A 20,610-nucleotide genomic window follows, 5' to 3' on the forward strand; every position below is an offset into this window, starting at 1 on the left:
TGTTCTCAACAACTTCTTTGCGCGCAATGCCGTCTTCGTAAACTACAGTGGTACCTCTTGTGGCCTCCGAAAAACATGCGCAGATGCTATCGCTCTTATAGTCTGCGTGGTGCCGAATCCGTTCCAAAAATAGCCAAGCGTAAAGGTGGCGCGATAGCTCAGTAGCAGGCGCGTAGCCACGATGTCCTTTCGGGGGTGGGGCTAAGGTACCATAGGGTGCCTCGATGCGCGCCCGCGCTCCGAAAGAGCGGGCGCACATCGAGGCACCCTAAGGTACCATTATTCCCTGTTAAGTTTCCCATGCTTGGAGCATAATAATACATGTATTACCTTGAGAGCGCCCTTGGTCTGCCTGAAGGCGTTTACAATTCTGCACTTGCCCGGGGTGCCCTTTTGAAGCATATGCACATTTATTCATAGGCGACATGCCAAGCGTAAAAGGGAGCAGAGTGCCGGCCGGAAAACTTTTGCGGAGGGGGGGGCGGGGGGCTAAAGCCCGGTAGCGTCTCCCCCTCCCCCGTCTCCCCCCTGGCTACGCCACTGCCGAGTAGTTGGCGCGTCCGTCTCCCGAGTGCGCACTGCCGCTGGGATAAGAGTTTCAATCCCCACGTATTGGGGGTGGAGAGTTCCGCTTCATGCGCATAAATGCTTATTGCACTGATGTCTTGGCCGTTTGCCGATGATCGTTTGCAACACGTAATGTTTTGTAATAACATAGGTTTGTCTTAGACTTCTACAATGAAACATTTTAATGTAATAAGCTGTTTTAATATAATAACATGTCTGTGCGCCTTAGGGATACCCTTGGAGCCGACTAGATATATACAGGCATTGTGTCGTGGTTTTATTGTTTGGTTACAAATAACTTAGATGCTGTACTGGGGCTCAGCTTCAGCTGGAGGTTGAAATGGCTACACCGCAAGCCAGTCCTTTTTTTTTTCATGCTGTAGCGTATCAGCAGGACGCCAAGGTGGAACAGACAACGTTTATTGACGCCGTGCCCTTTTTATAGGGTGATGAAGATGTGATCTGCCGACTGCTGCTTGCGTGGCCGATAAGCGATTATCATGAAAATGCAGTGTGACACGCGATATCAGTACACAACACATGCGAATAGCATTCTTGGCATTGTCAGACCAGCTTTTCTTCCGGCTATCTCGCTATCTCGCTATCCCACAAAAAATGTGGGCAAATCTCAAAAGCAGTGCAGCCCAAAATGTTGGCCGTTCACGTGGGTCTGTGCACCACTGGGTATGTGCGCCTGGGACCACTCGGCATGTGCCACTGTGTATGTGCCACTCTTCCATGAATCGCTTTGGCGCCAACTTGGGTCGCTATGTATGGGCGACTGGGCATGCGCGGCCTTGACAACGTGACGGCACAAGGCGCAGCGTGTCGTGTCCGATTGCAGCGCACCCCTCATACATGACGCGTTTCGGCTATTGGCGTACTTGGATAGTTTACGTAGACGAGTTCTGGCCACATTTCTTTTTTCTCCGTCCTATGGTATACTGTGAAACTGAGGTGGCCTAACGACGATGGTGGTCGCTGTCCTGGTGAGTGGATTAAGTAAAGACGGATGGTCGAAGAAGGCCCAACTTCGTGTTGTATTAGTTACGCAAGAAGAAAGAAAAAATATTGGTGATCGTGGTAGCGTGCGTGTACTGCGCCGCATCAGACATCCTGATTCTAGATATGTTTAAGGTCGTGTTTCTTATATACTTATGTTGCATCGTCTGCTCGTAATAGGAAATGGTATAGATCTGTCTCTCTGAAGACAATTGCGCCGTTGTAAATTCAGCAACTTACTTCGATTGCAATCCGTGCCAACATGACTGATGACTAGCTCTTGCTGAAACATTTAGAGGGTGACCACCGGCTTCAAATATGTTATATATGCTAAGTTTGTGTAGAATGTGTGTATATTGCGCGAGAAATGCCACTTGCAAACGCCTAAACTAACAAAAACTGTGTGGTGTGAAAACTCCAAGGACTTGAAATACTGATATAATATTTGCTGAACGGCGGCAGCAGCCGACTTCATGCGAAGCTTCTGCTTTGGTATGTGTAATCTACGCTTGTTACGCTGGGGTACGCAGGTTCGATGCCGTTCGTTGGAAACTTTAAATGCGAAGTACTATTTGTCTCTTATCAGGTATTTTGCGGTAGCTTGACTACTGTGTCGGCTCGCTTAGGGCTTATTCAATAACAACAAAAGTACATTTTTTACGACGGTGAGATTCGAGCCACTGTCCCCCAGTGCAATAGCCGGATTCTCTATACCCATTAAGCCACACACGCTGACGCGGAACGAGTGAATAATTCTCAGCCTCAGACTCACCTTCTCACGTGGTATATGTAGCACTTTGACACAATTGTCTCGTGTATGAAGTGGTAGAGTAATGAATTGCTTATAAAAGAGAGAGCAGCTATACGCGTGCCGTAGCTTCCTCAGTGGCGCCTTGAGAAGAACATAGCACTGATGAGGGGGAGGCACAGAACAAGTGTCACGCTATCACATCGCCAACGTCGTCATGCTGTCGTGATCGCGGTCATGCCGTCGCAAATTGCACCGTATCATTGCGTTGTCATTGTTCTCGCACAATTGCTTGTCTCACACGGACACGCTTTGCCATCCGCTAAATCTCTGCGGAACTTGAAACGAAGCTAGATATCCAGCGATCCCTAAAATGTTTCGCGTAGCATTGATTTCCCCAGTGCGTGAAATTTGAATCATTCTTTCTTTTTTTTTCGCAGCAATATGCCGCAATTCCACACGACAAGAAATATTTCTGGACACCTTTATTTGTCGGTTCTGTCGTATTTCTTTATCCACGTGAATTTTCACAGCGACGCTGTTACAGGGACCATGTCGATGCCGTATACAGGCCGTTGTATACACAGTTCATGATACCTCCTTCAAATAACATTGAACACCTCCGGTATTTTGCTAAACTGATAACGTATGCGGATAATACGAGCATATTCTTGACCTTATCCACTTGTCAAGACCTATTTAACAGCTCCAATGAAACCCTAGAACAGCTAATCTAAGGAAAATAATCTCACTGTAAATTCTAGCAAACCAAAAGCAGTTCTTTCTCGCGCAAGGGGCACGCAAATTTCATTAGTTGAGGCTTTAACCTTTGCCTCTTCACATTTTCAGGTAGAGGACAGTATAAAGATATTGGGGACACTATTTTCGTGTAATACGCATTGTGATCAACACATCAGTTTTCTTTTCAAAAAAACTGAGCAAGGCGCTGTATGTCCTAACAGATATGTTCTACCCACCTCTGCGAAGTTGCTTATTTATAATGGTCGGTTTGCCTTACATTTTATTTATTGTTATTTGGAGTACCACAAGCCAGTCAGATATGTGTAAATTACAAATATTACAAAAAAAATCTTATGCAGCTCCAGCGCACGTGTTGAAATCTCTGTGAAGCGAAGCGTTGGTGAAGTGGTTCATGAACTGCTAGAAATTTTCCCATTTTATTCCTACGTCTTTGGCGTAAATGAAACTGGGGAGCGCATGTGCTCTCGCGTACATGGACTAGGCAATGTGACAAATCTTATTTAGGATTGTATTTCTTCATTCATTCTTATTTATTTTAGACGTGACGGTCGCTCCTTGGCTGATCCCCCAGATGAGTATATGCGATCGCATTGAAACTTTTTCGTATGGAAAACGTTAATATGTAAAAACTATTTCGATCCTGCAGCACAAATTAAACTAGCGCTACTTCAAATTAAACATGATTATTGTTTACTTTATTTATGCACAAGTCAGGCAACCCAAGGATTAGTGTTTTGTATTTTTGTAGCTGTAATTTGTTATCACTGATAAGTAGACTATGTGCCGCTACTGATCGCGATTGCTGCGCCTTCCAATACTTGCTGCCGCGTTGCTTCCGTTGGGCCCAACTCTCACAATGTGCATTCGGTGTTTTATGCTTGCAATTTGGTTTTTCTACATTCGATTGCGGGTCTCCCGTCACAGACACAGCGCAAGAACTGTGCCACAGCACGAGCGCAATACGCTTTTGTTTTGTATGTGGCTGGTGTTGGCGCGCTCCTGGGAAACGCACACAAAAACGTTGGCATTCACGAATTCGTTGCACATTCCTTTCCGAGCCTCCGCTGAGTCGGGCGAAGGAATTGAGATCTTCATTGATTTCAGGAGGCACGGATGAGAAGCAGTTTGTGACCCACGGAGATCCAAGCAAAACTGACAATATTCATTCTGTTCTATTGCGTGATGGGCCTGTCCTTTACAGCGCGTCGTTTCCTTCGCGTCCAATGTACTCGGTTTTCCGGAAACGTCGCTCCGGAATAGAGAAGCGCTGCACAGTGGTTGTGCGCTCCGCGGTGTCGCTACAGTGATGCCTCTATCTGCCTTCTTGCCGAATTCTGTGACAAGCGGATGATTATCTTGGGCGCCGAACTGCTGAATATTCGCTAAAATAGTGGCCACGAACACTTCCAAACTTGGAGTCCTGTAGAAGTCTTCAGAGTTCAGGAAGCGTTCAATTTCCTGTGGAAAGAAAGAAAGAAAGAAAGAAAGAAAGAAAGAAAGAAAGAAAGAACTCCGCAACCAAAGAACTCAGTGAATGGCAGAAGGATTGCCAGACTTCTTATTACATTCAGTTTTCACTCAAAATGACCTGAAAGCGTCTGAACGAGGCGGTTTGTGGAAGCGGCTGGAATAACTTTCATGCTTTCAATAACCGCCGCATCAGTCTCGAAGGACCCCGTTGTCGCAAATGAAGCTCTGGAACGTTGCCCAAACGCGTATATAGGCCAACCCAGTCAGAATGCTCTTTCTTGCCGTTGTTGTTGGGGGCAGCATATGCTGAAATTGCAGCACGAGCAGGCAACTTGAAAGCGAAACCTGTCGCATTACTGCACGCCATAAGAGAAGTAGTTCGCCAAGATGGTTGCTGGCAAGTGCGTTGCTCGTCTGCACTGCAAAATGAAAGAACACGGGAAATTGTAGTCCCGGTTAGGGCCATTGATGTGACTGGCGTGCGCAGTATACGAAAACAAAACTGGAGTTTGTAATCTGAATCGACTTCAAGGGCTCTATTCTGGACATTCCGCCATTTGCTTCGAAGCATGACGTAGGCGCGACGCTTACAAAATGGCGCTGATGGCCCTGTTTTGCTTTCGTAACGTGACGCAAAGTAGACGTTTTGCCTATGAAACTGAAATGAAGGCACTGAACCTAACGTTCTTAATGAAGGAAAACAGTTTTAAGCTCCCAAGTAAAAATAAAGCAGCTAGCTCAAAGCGTACGATTATTGCGTCGAAAACGCTTCTCGCTTCCGTCGTCTGCTGCGTACAAGCCGTCGTCAGCTTCATTAGCTAGGATGCGTGTCTCCGGGAAACGTCATGAGTCATCGTATATTGGTGCCAACGCGCTTGTTTTCTACTTTGAGACAACATATGCGACTTACCAGTTGTAGTGAGCGCACGTTCTAGGCCGCGTTATCGCTATCTCGTGAAACGCAAGTGACTCAGCCGTTCGGTGCATTTTCATTGCACCAAACGATGGGGAAAATGCGTTGATACGCGTGCCTCCCAGTCGCCATTGCATATGGCTGCTCATTAGCATAATTCGCGTGGCTCGTCGCACCACAAGTTATGGCGGAAAATCTCTGCAATGGCGGCGCCGCGCAACGTCACGCAACGCCAAATCGACGTTTACGAAAAGGCCCTTCCTGTGACGCTCCCCACGGCATATTCCTTGAGCCAATCAGCAAGCTGACATGGCGGCTATCTTGGATCGCAATCGCAGATTCGCGAAATTACAGATACATTGTACTGGCTTCTGCACGCTACCACTCACTTTCTTTTTGAAGCGCTAACGTCGCAATATAGCTTCCCAGGACCAGAGAAATGTATCAGTCGATAAATTTGCAGCTTCACGTCACGTTTTGTCATATTCATGAAAACGCAAAATTGCATTTTGCAACACTTCCGCTTCTCGGCGCAAATTTTAAAACACGTGACATCTTTACAGCCAATGAGAGAGTCAACATGGCGGATAATGGAGGCCGTGCAACCGCCATACCTGTCGAGAATAGAGCCCCAGTCCTATTAAACCGACTGTTGCTTGCAACTTCACTGTTTTGCCTGGTTCAAAGATTACTGCAGTATAGCAGTCAATATTGTGAGAAAAAGAAAGTCATTTCGTTTCTGGGTGAAATGAGTTTCAGATGTCGGTTTTGTCGGCAATTACGTCACTCTCTCGAGCCCCTTCAATTCTTTCGCATGCTTTCGTACGATTATGTGCCGCTGCACGAAGCGTTATCGACATGTTAGTAAAAGTTATTGAGCAGCTGTTGCCAAACACCTTCGAATCCCGTAGGCATGTGACAGGAGTAGTTGCCAGTCCTGTGTATATGAGAACCCCTGCAAAACTTTGTGCGTTCGGTGGACATCATAGTGGAAAAGGACTCCGGATCAATTTTGACCACCTGTGGTTTTTAACGTGCAGACAAAGCACGGTACATGAGCGTTTTCTTTTCTTTTTTTCATACCGCCCCCCATCGAAACGCGGCCCCTTCAGCCGACAATCGAACCTAGGACCTCAGCAGCGTAACGCTTAGTCACTGACCACCGCGCCGGGTAACTTCGGCCGAAAAGTTCAAGCGTTGCGTCGGAAGTGTTATTGACAATTGTTCTCACTATCAATAGCATGGGGCATACCGATGGGCCCCGTGATTTTCCACGGAGCTATATTTCGGGGATTATTACGCTACAGCCTGCCAGCATTTTTCAAAAGCATGCGGGTCCAGTGTTCGCTCATTGGAGAGCTTACGGGGCCAGGTACTGGGCACCTGCTTGGGACTACTTCGATGTGCTTCTACTTCTGCAACAATCATGCTTGTCAGAGATCATCCAATGCCAACATGCATCGCTGTTGATTGTCTAAGGATCGCACATTTGACCCCTTTCCCGCATTCCCGATCACCCCTTCACCTTCTCGCCCTCACAAAGACCTAGAAGTTATTTTTAGATGTTATCGCGACTCATCAAACACTGTTTTCTATCAGGATATACACCAGCAGCTTGACCTTCATCTTTCTTTTGGTGTCTCCACCAGTGACAAGTGTGCCTTACTATTCCGGGGATAACTAAGAAGCCAGATCACGAAAGAATAGTTTTTAAACAAACTACGGAAATGGGTCATGTTCTGCAATATTGCAAAAGTATTTAGATAGATAGATAGATAGATAGATAGATAGATAGATAGATAGATAGATAGATAGATAGATAGATAGATAGATAGATAGATAGATAGATAGATAGATAGATAGATAGATAGATAGATAGATAGATAGATAGATAGATAGATAGATAGATAGATAGATAGATAGATAGATAGATAGATAGATAGATAGATAGATAGATAGATAGATAGATAGATAGATAGATAGATAGATAGATAGATAGATAGATAGATAGATAGATAGATAGATAGATAGATAGATAGATAGATAGATAGATAGATAGATAGATAGATAGATAGATAGATAGATAGATAGATAGATAGATAGATAGATAGATAGATAGATAGATAGATAGATAGATAGATAGATAGATAGATAGATAGATAGATAGATAGATAGATAGATAGATAGATAGATAGATAGATAGATAGATAGATAGATAGATAGATAGATAGATAGATAGATAGATAGATAGATAGATAGATAGATAGATAGATAGATAGATAGATAGATAGATAGATAGATAGATAGATAGATAGATAGATAGATAGATAGATAGATAGATAGATAGATAGATAGATAGATAGATAGATAGATAGATAGATAGATAGATAGATAGATAGATAGATAGATAGATAGATAGATAGATAGATAGATAGATAGAGCGCTGTGACCGTGCTAGTTGCACAGACTGGTGTCATCACTGACCTAGTGCTACTTGCACACCTCAAAGTTGTGACTACTTTCAATGTTCTTGTAGCACTCTTTAGCGTCATATTCTTTATTAGCTGTGAAACATGGGAAATTTGGCTGCAAAAATAGTAGGCTATTCCAAAAGTTTAGCCAATGAAAACAACATTAAATAAGAAATTACTAAAATTACAATACACTGTCAGTACAATATTATGTAACTTTTTTTGCTTTTTTGACACATCCAAACAACGTTTAGTTATTCACTTTCTCTGCTTTCTTGTTACGTTTGTGATCCTTTTTTAAATTATTTTCGCGGATGTGTAACGACGTTTTGTTTCATATTTACAACACACCCCTCTATAATGCCTTTTAACCTTAAGAGTATTTTAAATAAATAAATAACCAAATAACTAGAAACTAACGAAGCGCGTTCATGAATCATCAGTTTGAATCAAACAATCAGCGACAGTTGGTGTACCACTTTTGCCTCGGCTGCTCGTCGGCAACTGGTAGTACTAAATAAATAAATAAGCATTTTGCAACTTGCATGTGCGGGCAGACACGTTATCCGCAGAGCGCTACATTTGAAAAGCCACAGCGCATAAATAACTAGTGTGTGCGAGAAGTTCAAAGCATACCGGAAGAAAGTCACATCAGTAGTTGAAGAAAAAGAAACCTACTGTTGACAGACCACGGAATCAACATCAACATCAACTTAGCGTGCCGTCATTCGACGCACTCCTGCACGAACTGCACCGTACCGTTTAACGGAGGGAATTCACCGCCACTTGCGCAATCATTCTTCCGCTTCTCGGTTTTGTCACAGTGGAAACAAACTCTTTCGAAATCCATAACGGCGCTAGGACGCCCTGAGCGTCATTAAACATCAACGTTCGGCGGGACTCAATCTTTCCCTTTTTTCTTCTGCATCTTTTTCTTTTTTTTTTTTAATGTGAAAGCATCGTATGGCCCATTGAGCGAAAAAAAATTGGCGTCTGAATCAGCAAAACGGCGCCTAAATTCCCAGTGGCTGTTGGGGAGAGGGCATCGCCGCGACGCCACGCCACCAGCGAGCCTCGACGGAGCAGATTCGGGGACGCGACACCGCCGGGCGTGACGGGTGCCGCCGTCTCGCTCCCGGAAGCCGGCGCACAGGGTCCGTATCCCTCTCTCTCTCTCTCGCCCCCACTGGGCTTAGTGACTGCGCGCGCCTGCCGGCCTTGGTGGCCGCTGCTGCTTCCTCGGCCTCTCGTCGCGCATGACGTCGGTGGCATGCGGCGTTGGCACCACAGGATGCTGATGCTTGCCGGCTCAGGTTGCACGTACCGCTATGGTACATTACTCTCAGCGCAAAACTCGAAGGACTGTTCAGCGGTGTTCAATTGGACATTAATGCTTTCGCATTCACAACTCATAAGAAGTGCTTAAGTGTCCTCGTTTCTTTTTAAATTCTGTTAGAGTTTCCGTAGGATTGATGTTTTACTAAGGGCGTACTTTACAAATGGTTGTACTTTCTTTTGGGGGTTTGTTTTTCATAATTCCGTGCTCCATTTTTATGGACCGGCATTATCTGTTAAACAAAAACCTCGTCACAGTGAAGGAAAAGAGAGGCGCCGGAGGTGGAATGAAGCCTGATTGTGACGGCCATCAGTGGTATTATATATCACCATGCAAGCGCCCGCATGTTTCTTTTTCTGTTCTTGTTTTAAATTGATATAAATATCAAAGAAATCGTTGTATAGTCTCCCTATAATGGTGACGGCTACTCCTTTTCATAAAATAAAGACAATAATCAAAACAAATATTGTACGCTATTAAATGCTCGCGGCTAGCTGTTCGCTATAGAGCTGCGGCACAAGCTGATTATGCTAAATTTCCAGGCAAACAGAAACGGCTGCAGCTACAAAGCACCTTAAACCTCCAAAAAAGAAAGAAACGAAGGAAGAAAGAGGGAAAAGAGCACTAGCCACAAGAGTGAAGAAACTTTCATTCCACATAAAAGGTTTTTACGCTTCTCTCTTTCGACGACCGGCCACCAACGCATTTAGGGCGCCGTTCGGCAGCCCTCCGAAGTGAGGTCCAAAGAAAAAACTTATCTGAGGGCGTTCCTCCGCAGCTGTGTTGTTCGTCTGTTGTTGTTACCGTTGTTATTGTTCTTTTTGCGACGTCGCGCTCCATAGCCCGCGGGGGCAGTGAGAGCATCGAGCACCGACTTCTGTCACCTAGCCATACGGCCCATATCTATTTTTCCAAAAGTAACGGTGCCTTGTAAAAATCCCCTTTATTTTTTATTCCCGTTGCCTTTTGTCATTTGCTTGTACGCCGTAGGGCCAATGTTATTGTCGAGGTAGACCACTCCTCGCGATTGATGACGTGAAATGAAGAAGTGGAAAAGAAAAGATTGAGAGAATGCGGCTCTATTTTGCAATTTTTTTTCCTCCGGTTCTATCCATTTCTTTTTATCCTTCCCGCCCAGTTGCTGATCCCAGCGATAACGAGGAGCTATCATCGAGCCAGCCAGTGAGCGGCACAAAGAATGAAAAGTGAAGACAGTCGTTACAAAGTATATACGACCTCAGGCCGCAAAACCGAAATGTCTTTGTCGAAACCCACTCCAAGTATGCAGTCAGGAGGGAGAAAAACATGATTCCGGAAACTATAGGTTCAAAACGAGAATACCGGCAGCAATAACATGCTTGGGTTGGTCGACAAGTTGTCAGCAAGTTCGTTGCAGCGCGCATGCTAATTTAAGTTCGCTTCATTACTACCAACCGCCGATGGAGGTCCATCGGCGGCCACGCGCAACGCTACTTGGACTGCAGTTCTCGCTTCCCCCAGAAGAAGATCGATGAGATGTCGCTTACAGTGCTAGCTTCATCTGAATCCGCAGAGTCATCGTGTCACAAGTTCCGACACGAGACGGAAGCAGTGTCGCGCCATCTGCCCACGACAGCGAGTACCAAATCTACGTGTTTCATGGCAACCGTTCGTTCTTGCGTCGTCCGTGACAGGATCGTGTACAATTTTCTGTCTCGCCTTAGTTTTCCACGCAGAAGCTGCCACCGAATGTGATCGGTGTAAGGGAGATTCCTGCTGCCTGAAAACACGGTCGTCTGACCAGTTTGTTTGTGTTTGAACTCGGCGTCTGCGCTTACATCCCCAGCACGCCCTGGGCCTCTGCGGTTTGCACGCTTTCCGGGACCGGCCCATCGTGCGACACAGCCGTCAGTAGGCAGTACCTGCAAAGAAGCAGAGGAGTGGTGCTCATCATCATCAGCATCATCATCATCATCATCATCATCAGCCTGGTTACGCCCACTGCAGGGCAAAGGCCTCTCCCATACTTTTCCAACTACCCCGGTCATGTGCTAAGTGTGGCCATGTTGTCCCTGCAAACTTCTTAATCTCACCCGCCCACCTAACTTTCTGCCGCCCCCTGCTATGCTTCCCTTACCTTGGAATCCAGTTCGTAACTCTCAATGACCATCGGTTATCTTCCCTCCTCATTACATGTCCTGCCCATGCCCATTTCTTTTTCTTGATTTCAACTAAGATGTCATTAACTCGCGTTTGTTCCCTCACCCAATCTGCTCGTTTCTTATCCATTAACGTTACACCCATCATTCTTTTTCCATAGCTCGTTTCGTCGTCCTCAATGTAAGTAGAACCCTTTTCGTAAGCCTCCAGGTTTTGTCCCCCGTACGTGAGTATTGGTAAGACACAGCTGTTTTACACTTTTCTTTTGAGTGATAATGGCAACCTGCAGTTCATGATCTGAGAATGCCTGCCGAACGCCCCCAGCCCATTCTTATTCTTCTGATTATTTCAGTCTCATGATCCGGATCCGCGGTAACTACCTGCCCTAAGTAGATGTATTCCCTTACCACTTCCAGTGCCTCGCTACCTATCGTAAACTGCTGTTCTCTTCCGAGAGTGTTAAACATTACTTTAGTTTTCTGCAGATTAATTTTTAGACCTACCCTTCTGCTTTGCCTCTCCAGATCAGTGAGCATGCATTGCAATTGGTTCCCTGAGTTACTAAGCAAGGCGATATCATCAGCGAATCGCAAGTTACTAAGGTATTCTCCATTAACTTTTATTCCCAATTCTTCCCAATCCAGGTCTCTGAATACCTACTGTAAACACGCTGTGAATAGCATTGGAGAGATCGTATCTCCCTGCCTAACGCCTTTTTTATTGGGATTTTGTTGCTTTCTTTATGTAGGACTACGGTGGCTGTGGAGCCGCTATAGATATTTTTTAGTATTTTTACATACCGCTCGTCTATACTAGGCTAGTGGTGGTAGAGGCGAATAAAGCTTCATTTTAAAGTCAAGCAATAGCTTCGTGGTGTAAATTTCCCAGGCGTCTACATATGATTGACCCAGACGGTAAATTCTGTTTGCCCCCGAAGCTTACACGGAGCAAAACATCATTGCTACACAGGATTCGGCTCGGCGTTGCTTTCACCCGTCGCTACGCACACCTCATCGGCCAATCGAACAGCCCTGATTGTGAACACTGCCAGATGCCCGAAACACTGCAACACGTACTGTGCGACTGCCCAGCATATATGCTGGAGCGAAGGACGTTAGACAGTTTCCTAGCCAGCGTTGGCAGACAACTACTGTCGGAGGAAGCTATCCTCGGCCCATGGCCTGACACTGCAATTTCAATGCGTGCAAAAGTATTGTTGAAGTTCCTGCAGGACACCAAGCTCGACGAGCGGCTCTAGGAGGAGCACAATGCGTGAGACTGACGTAGTGGCCGCGTCGCGGTAAAAGCTTGTCCTCCCTGCGTGGAGGGAGCCTAACCGGCTCTGCAGGCATTTTCACTAAAGTTGTTCTCTCTCTCTCTCTCTCTCTAGCGAGGCAACTGTCTGATGTACATAAGCACTCACCACTTCTCTTATCATCATCATCCATCCCAATACTTTCCCTCCCCTTCCCTCCTCCCCAGTGCAGAGTAGCAGACTAGAGCGCACTAGCTCAGGTCGACCTCTCTGTCTTTCCTATCAATAAATTCTATGCATTCATACATTCCCGCAATGTCCTATTGTGTATAAAGTGAACGCAGGTGCCGAAAACGGCAAGAGGAGGCGGCGATGATGGCATGATGACGACAGAATGACGACGAAGTAATGACGATGACTGAATTAAGGCGAATGAATGACGACAATGGCATGACGGCGACGGCGTGATGACAGCGGGATCATGACGCTGAAAGACAACGACGTAATGACGACGAAGAAACAACCAAGATGACATGAGGGCGACCCAATGACGAAGAAGGCATAACGATGATGGAATGACGACTTCATGACGACGTCGGCATGATGATGACGGAATGACTGTGACAGAGCGACAACGACAGAATTATGACGTCTTCATGACAATAAAGTAATAACGAAGATCTAATGATGACGGTGAAAAGAAAGCGTCGAAATGACGACAACTGAGTACTGTGGTGACGACGACAGCATCACGAAAATGGTGTGCTGGTGTTGGAGTTCACTTGTGCCTTATTTACGTACAATACCAGCGACATCTTCAGTACTGGTTGGGAGTGACCGGGTTATCCTGCGAGACAGTTGCCAGCGCTCAGCACTCGCACAGTAAGAGGAACAGGCAAAGGAAGCTTCGCATTATTATGTTTACGCTTCTTCAGGGTCATATGGCATTATAGAGGTAAGTGGAAGTACAATACTTCGCGATAAATATAAACAGGATAAAGTTATAACTCCTTCTTAGAAGGCAACATTGCTTTATACTTATACAATTTTAGCTGACGGTTCATGAAAAATGTTCATTATCACGGATGGCCCCAATTTCTGCAAGAAGGTGGTTCCAATCTATGGATGTGCGCAGAATGAAAGACAGAAAAAAAATACTTTACGTTACACGGTTCCATTCGGACTTTGTACTGATAATCGATGTTGTGTGACACGTATTGTGGACGATTAATTAGGGCGCCATGAAGTGTGGTATGATGGTATATGATGGTACAGCTTATGAAATAAAAATAGTCGTGCAACTTTACGGCGACATGCTAGAGAAGGAAGGGAGAGGTGAACTTTCATGAAAGTTATGCAAGTGGTTCAGTTTTAGTTAGAACAAACAAATGAACTGAATTGTGTTGTCATCGTGACTAGCAACTCTTCGTGAGCCCAGCAGAGCCACCATGCTTAGCTAACCGATTCATCATCAGCTGCTCGGCGCATGATCGGCAAAGCCGAAGCTACGGCGAACTGCAGACTTCTTTTGTGGTCTCGGTGGCATTGTTTGCGGCGAATTCGTATCAGGGCCAGAAGCACACCCAAATTATCCGAGGCGCCATCGTACCGGACAGGACGGCGACTCCGTCAACGATACGTGGGAGGATAAACTCTGGGAGAGGAAGATGGCATCCTGCAAGCAGAAGGTGCTCTCGTTCCGAAACTCGGGATGTGATTCGTCATTTGGGGGTGGACCCACCCCTCGAAGGGGATTTAAGGCCGGGAGTCCTATATTTAGGGATTTCTTTTGCTCGTAGACTAATCCGAGGGTAGCTTCGAGTATCCGTGTTACAATATAATTGCAGTAACTATAGCCTTTTCTGTTCACTCCTGTTTCACAAACTGGGCCGAATCTCCTAAATCCTTCGAGGAAGTTTCACGTACTTACGCCCGTTCAGCTAAATGTGTCCTCAGCTGCAGATAGCGGCACGATGTCTCAGCTTCGTCCTTGTCACGCCTTCACAGAGGCTAAGAACGATGGAAGACGTAGGCAAACTTTACTCAGTAGAATTATTCTCCAACTATTGCACTAGCAGAAAGGTTGAACAACTCAAAGAGCATTATGGGTATTGAAGCTGTATTACGCTGTCAGGCACAACTTCACAAGCGCATAATAAACCAGATAATTCTTGTAACATATATTACTGCGTTACGAACTTTCCTGTTTATATTGATGAAGTTGAATCCGATTATTACCCGTTGTAAACCATTTTTTTTAATTCTCACGAGTATATGCAAGTTTGGAATACTAGGTGCCAAAGTTTAGCATCTTATGGCTTCATCTCACAAGGAGTCGTGCAAACGTACAGCTTGCATTGGAAGAGGCATGACGTAAGCAAGTGGGCAAAACATATATCGCGACGCACTGTAATTATTTGCGTATCACCATACCAACAGAAAAACACACAACCTCACCCGCACGTCGCTCAAAGCAACCTGGAAAACATGCAAGGTGACAGGCGCTGCTCACGCATCTAAGGTTCCTGCATTCCTGCAATGTGATGCCTTTCGGTCTCTGCAACGCGCCTGTCACTTTCAAGCGCATGGTACAGATTGTATTGCTTGGTCTAAAATGGAAAAGCTGCGTATGCTATCCTGACAATATAATAGTATTTTCTTTCACGATCTCACGTCTGAAGCACCTTGACGAAGTGCTTGCCTGTTTTGCCCACGCCTGACTACAGCTAAATATATCAAAAAAAATTCAGCTTTGCAAGTAAGACCGTCAAAGTTCTGGGACACTTGGTCAGCAAAAGAGGAAGCAGGTCGTTTTGACGCCACTGCGTCAAAACGACCTGCGCAGTTTCCTCGGCCTCGCTTTCTACTTCCGGCGCTTCATACGCCAGTTCGCGGCGCTTGCATCCCCACTCCATCAACTCCCCGCAAATGCCGTACCCATCGTTTGATCAGAAAACTTCGAATCTGCTTTACAGGCTTTCAAACACGTCCTCATGTCCGACCCGGTACTATGCCACTTCAATCTGACCACACCCACGGCCTTTGGCACTGACGGTAACGGTCATGGTCTCGGTGCTGTTCTCTTGCAATATGACCATACTTTCTGGACGTACGCTAGTCGTTCTCTAACCTTTTCAGAGAATTGCATGGTCACTGAGCAGGAGTGCCTTGCTAATTTTTGGGCAGTGCGAAAATTCTGTCCACATCTCCATGGCCACCACTTCACTGTCGTTACCGACTGCCACGCATTGTGGTGGCTTTCATCACTAAAGAACTTGGTCGCTGGGTGCTTCGCTTCAATGTGAGCTACAGGTCTGGAAAGAAGTCCCAGGACGCCGATGCTCGTTCTCACTATCCTCTTCCGATACCTGATCACTCACCATCGCTTGTACGAGCCAGCGTACGCATCTAGCCATCGTCACTGTCTTTACCCATCGCAACGCTGTACTCGCTAGGCCCCAACCATCTATCCGTCTTTGTTTCCCGCCAACGTGCCGACCCACGCTGGCGCACTATACCCGAGCGATGAGACGCTCCTCTTCATCCCCGAACGCCCGGCTTTGTCGACAACTTAAACGACTGAAACTTCAATGCGGAGTTTTATAATGCTACATTTATCACATCGATGGCAACAAGTGGGCCCTCGTCGTACCGCGTTCACTCCAATGTGAGGCTCTCAAGTTAAAGAAAACCTGAACCTGAATCTCAGAACGATGATCCGACGGCTGGTCATCTCGGCTATCACAAGACGTAGAACAGAATCCGAAGTCGCTATTCAGCTGTTCAACCTCTGTTCATTCACATCCACAGTTGCCTGTGGATGAGGATAATCGACTCCTGTGCCTTTAAGGTGCCAATAGATTCTGGGCGCAAAAAGTTTGTCCATGACAAATTTCTGTCCTCTTCAGTGTTTAAGCACGCGCAGCAGCATAATAGACAAATCCTTAAATTTTCCAGTGAAAACTTCATGCGTTAACTCTCAAAATACTTCGCGCGCACTGAACTTAGAAAACATCCAGCCATTGGAGAAATTTGTATGATGCAAATTGTAACTCACTTTAAAAACGAAGACTGAAAGAATAAAGCTCACTATATGACGACATATCCACGCCGGGAACAATCGCCCAGACTTTCATGTCCCAGCTCCTTTCTCTAACACACTTTGCGCATATTAATCAACTTTGCAGAATGGGTCCAATTGAAAGTGTCCTTAGATGTATAGAACACGTTTTAAGCCTCATTGTGTTAATTCATTGGTATTTCTGATTTCGAACCAGCGTTATGTGTAGGCGTACGCGATATTGCACGCAGCGCATTGAGGGCGCATATTTCTCCGTCCTTGAATAGCAGACCCACCTACGTGCGATTTTCACCGCCGTCTGGCGCACCTGTTTTCGGAACAAATTTTTCAGAAAGATATTTATAAAGCGTGTCCTTGCAGATTTTACAGCGGAGCTGGTTTACGCTAGGTTCTGATGGCTTGTGTGCGTATGTAAAAAAAAAAAAGATTGCGGTCGCCCCAGAGCTAAAAGAACTAAAGCATCAAGCAAAAGCGTATCGCCGGCAATGCCACAGCTGTGTTTAATCGTGAGAAGTGTCAAAATATGTAGTGATAAAAAAATTTCGTAATAAAAGAAGTAAAACCGGAATAGACACTATTTAGTATGGACCATGGTTTGACGTCGCGGGCTCTATAGGCAAACCACGTAACCTCATCTCAGTTCCTTTCCACCCATGCAATGGGTAGGCCGCGTGCGGTGAGGACTGCGGAAGAACAGCGCGCCTACAAAGGACAGCGTCGTGAACAGAAGCGCGAATGTGCGCGGTGACAGCGGGCGGTACGTAATACGGAGGTACATAGTGCCGCAAACGCCAACCTTTGGTTGGACCACCCATACCGACTCCATTCCCATCGTAATTGTGGCTGATTTCAACATAGACGTGTCTCGGCCAGATGGAAAGTGGCTGGTGGCGTTTCTCTTGGAAGGGTTCGGCATACAATGTTACACGAAGACAAGTATGCCCACAACGCGTCATCCGTCGTGTATAGACCTCACATTGGCCGAGAACCTTTCCAGTGTCGCCACAGAGCTACTGGCCGTATATCATAGCCATCATAAAGCAATAGTCACCTCGGTGACCACATAATGAATCCAAAAGAGCAACCAAAACATGGATAAAAATAAAAGAAAAAACGTTGAGTATGCAATTTAATAAAACAACAAAAAAATCGTGAAAAACAAAATTCATTGTGGTATGTGTGTTTTATTTTCAATCAACATATTGATTATCAACATATTTATCGCCATATACACAGCTGCGCTGGTCATCCACCTTCACGGAGCGGAATGGTTCTGAACTTATTCTTTCTTTTTTTTGCGGAGCTTTCTTTGCCAGATTATATATATATATATATATATATATATATATATACAGTTGACTCCCGTTAGTGTCGCCTCGGCTAATTTGAATTTTTGCTTAATTCGCACACATTGGAAAGTCCAGATGAAAAACCTTACATTGCTATGTGATGAAAGCACGTTTGGTTCAAACGCGAGCGCATGCCGCCTCGGTCAATTTGACCCGACCCCCAGTGGCGTCCCCTCATGTGCGTAGCAGTTACTGACACCTTGAAAACAAGAAATTCAGCGGACAACGCTAATACTTTCGTCTCTATTGAAGATATGGACAGTGCCGATGACAGTGCTGAGGTTTCTGAGCCACTAACTGACGACAACACTGTCAACAACGCGACACTCCAACGTGGTGGTGTTTAAACCCGTCGGAGCTCTTAGCCACATGATGGTTGAGTAGCGCTTTGCAGACTGCTTCAAGCAATAAGAAATATTTGAATTCGTTAATCTTGCATGCGTTTGTTAATTCCATATATCGGATAATTGAGTCAAATCTTGCGGTCTCGCAAGGATCGAATCAACTGGAATCGAATGTGTGCAGGCTACGGTGGCGTAAGTCATCGCTTGCGGCTGAGGCTGCGGCGATTCAGCGACTCCAAGTAACTACGGGATCTCCTCTCGGGCGATGACATCAATGTAGGCTACGCGAGGGTACATCGAAGATAACATCCTGCGCAGCTGTTCGCGTAAAATGGCTCCGATGGTCTCCGGAGCTCGTCGGAGCCTAGTGCTTGGATTTCGCTCTTCGGCGAAAGCACTTGGTGGTTATATTGCCGAATGCGCATTTCCAGCGTCTTCTCGATGTCCGTGGCTTCCGTTAAAAATTCTTAGACGGTCTTGGGTGGATTGTGAGTCAATTCGCCGAAAAGCTCTTGCTTCACACCACGCATTAGGAAGCGGACTTTCTTGTCCTCAGACATGCCCGGGTCGGCCTGGAGGAACAGGCGGTTCATCTCTTCCATGTAGGTCGCAATGTCCTCGTTTGGGAGTTGCGCATAGGATTCCAGTATCACTTCAGCCCTCACTTTGCCGACGAAGCTCGTGAAGGCGTTCAAGAAGGTGCCGTGGATGAGGTCCCACTTTGCCAGGGTTGACTCACGATTCTCTAACCCCGTCCTGGCGGCGTCTTCTAAGGATAAGTATACATGCCGCAGCTCTTAGCTGGAATTCCATTTATTGAATATAGCGACCCTTTCGTATGTTTCCAGCCAGTTTTCCAGATCTTCGAACGATGATCCGAGGAAGCTCTACGGCTCCCTGGGCTGTTGCAGCGCGATGGGGGAAGCTGGGACTGCCATTGTAATTGTTGGCTTGGCCACGATCTTCCTGGTCGTCTAAGGTTGAAGTTCGTACTCCGGGGGCAGGTTTTGTAGCCTGCGACTTGCCCGATGGTCCGGGGCGACGCTATTGTTGTCTTCGGGGTGTGGGTTTGACGGGGGCGTCCGGTACAGTAACGCAAGAGCACTTCCACCAGATGTCACGTAGAACACAGTAGCAAAACTGTGTATGACGAACTAACTCTTTATTGGGCGAACTTGTGCCCTTAAAAGCTAGTGACGTTCAATGCACAACGACAGCGGCGAGCAAAGTTGGCGATCGTCGAAAATTTGACCAGCGGATCAAGCCCGTCGACTTCTTATGCATGGCTCGTCGAAGGTTCTGGTACCCGCGTGCCTTCCAGAACGAGATTACGCAAGATTCGCTTAAAAGAGACAAGGGATAGAACAATCAATAAGATTCGAAAGATTTCCAATACAAATGCATGCAAGCGTGTCCTGCAACGAGCGCTAACGTTTAACATTTGGTAGCCAGTTAAAAGAGGTCACCAGTAAAAGATGAACGAGTACACGTGTCAATAGTCTTATATTGAGTCTACCCTATTCTTGGGTCACTTGGTATGTGTCACTGGGTATGTGGCGATTGTTGTTCAATCCCACAGATAGGTTATGGGCCATTGTGACACAAGAGGTACGGAACTGAGTATGATACTGTTTTGGGCGACTTGGTATCTGCATTCCATGACGGCCATGAAGTTACGTATTATTGTCCCCTAGTTTGTGTGCAAACCTGCTTTTATAGGACAAGGAGTACAGAAGCTTTAAATGTATTTTGAAGTGTCTCGCACTTCTCTGTGCATACATGCTCGCCGACATCCTTCCCTCAACAAGCATCGTACATTGCCTTCTTCCTAGTGACACGCAGAGCTACATCTACAAGCGACGAAGCTGCGTGAGCGTGTCATCTGCTTGTGCTGTTACCTCACCAATTCATGAAAACATTGCGTCATTTATATTCCGACATGGCGTTGAATCTGTCCGTTGCTTTTCTTTTGCTGTAATATGGGCTTGCTATGGTAGTCGGAACGCCTAAAATAACAAAGTGTCGTTTTCTAGCGATATACGAAATAGTGTACTATATAAACTTTAGTACTGGAAGCTTTTTAGGACTGCGATGTGCCGTGTCCGGAAGTAGTATTGACATTGAGGCGAGATTTACTGCCACTTGGAAATCGTATGCACGGTAAATTGATACT

The 20,610-nt window shown here is 45.9% G+C and overlaps 2 long non-coding RNA genes across 2 annotated transcripts in view; one reads left to right on the forward strand and one right to left on the reverse strand.

Moving 5' to 3' along the window:
- The window catches only part of LOC129380833 (uncharacterized), an 85,654-nt gene that overhangs the window by 32,087 nt on the left and 32,957 nt on the right, over nt 1-20,610 (forward strand). Inside the window, exon 2 of the long non-coding RNA XR_008609042.2 lies at nt 8,959-9,087. This is a non-coding gene — a long non-coding RNA (uncharacterized lncRNA). The remainder of the gene's footprint in view (nt 1-8,958; nt 9,088-20,610) is intronic.
- Nucleotides 1-20,610, reverse strand: part of LOC129380834 (uncharacterized) — an 83,642-nt gene that overhangs the window by 698 nt on the left and 62,334 nt on the right. The gene's annotated exons all lie outside the window — the stretch shown is intronic.

Source organism: Dermacentor andersoni, chromosome 1, assembly GCF_023375885.2.
Source record: "Dermacentor andersoni chromosome 1, qqDerAnde1_hic_scaffold, whole genome shotgun sequence".
NCBI classification, from domain to species: Eukaryota; Metazoa; Arthropoda; class Arachnida; order Ixodida; family Ixodidae; genus Dermacentor; species Dermacentor andersoni.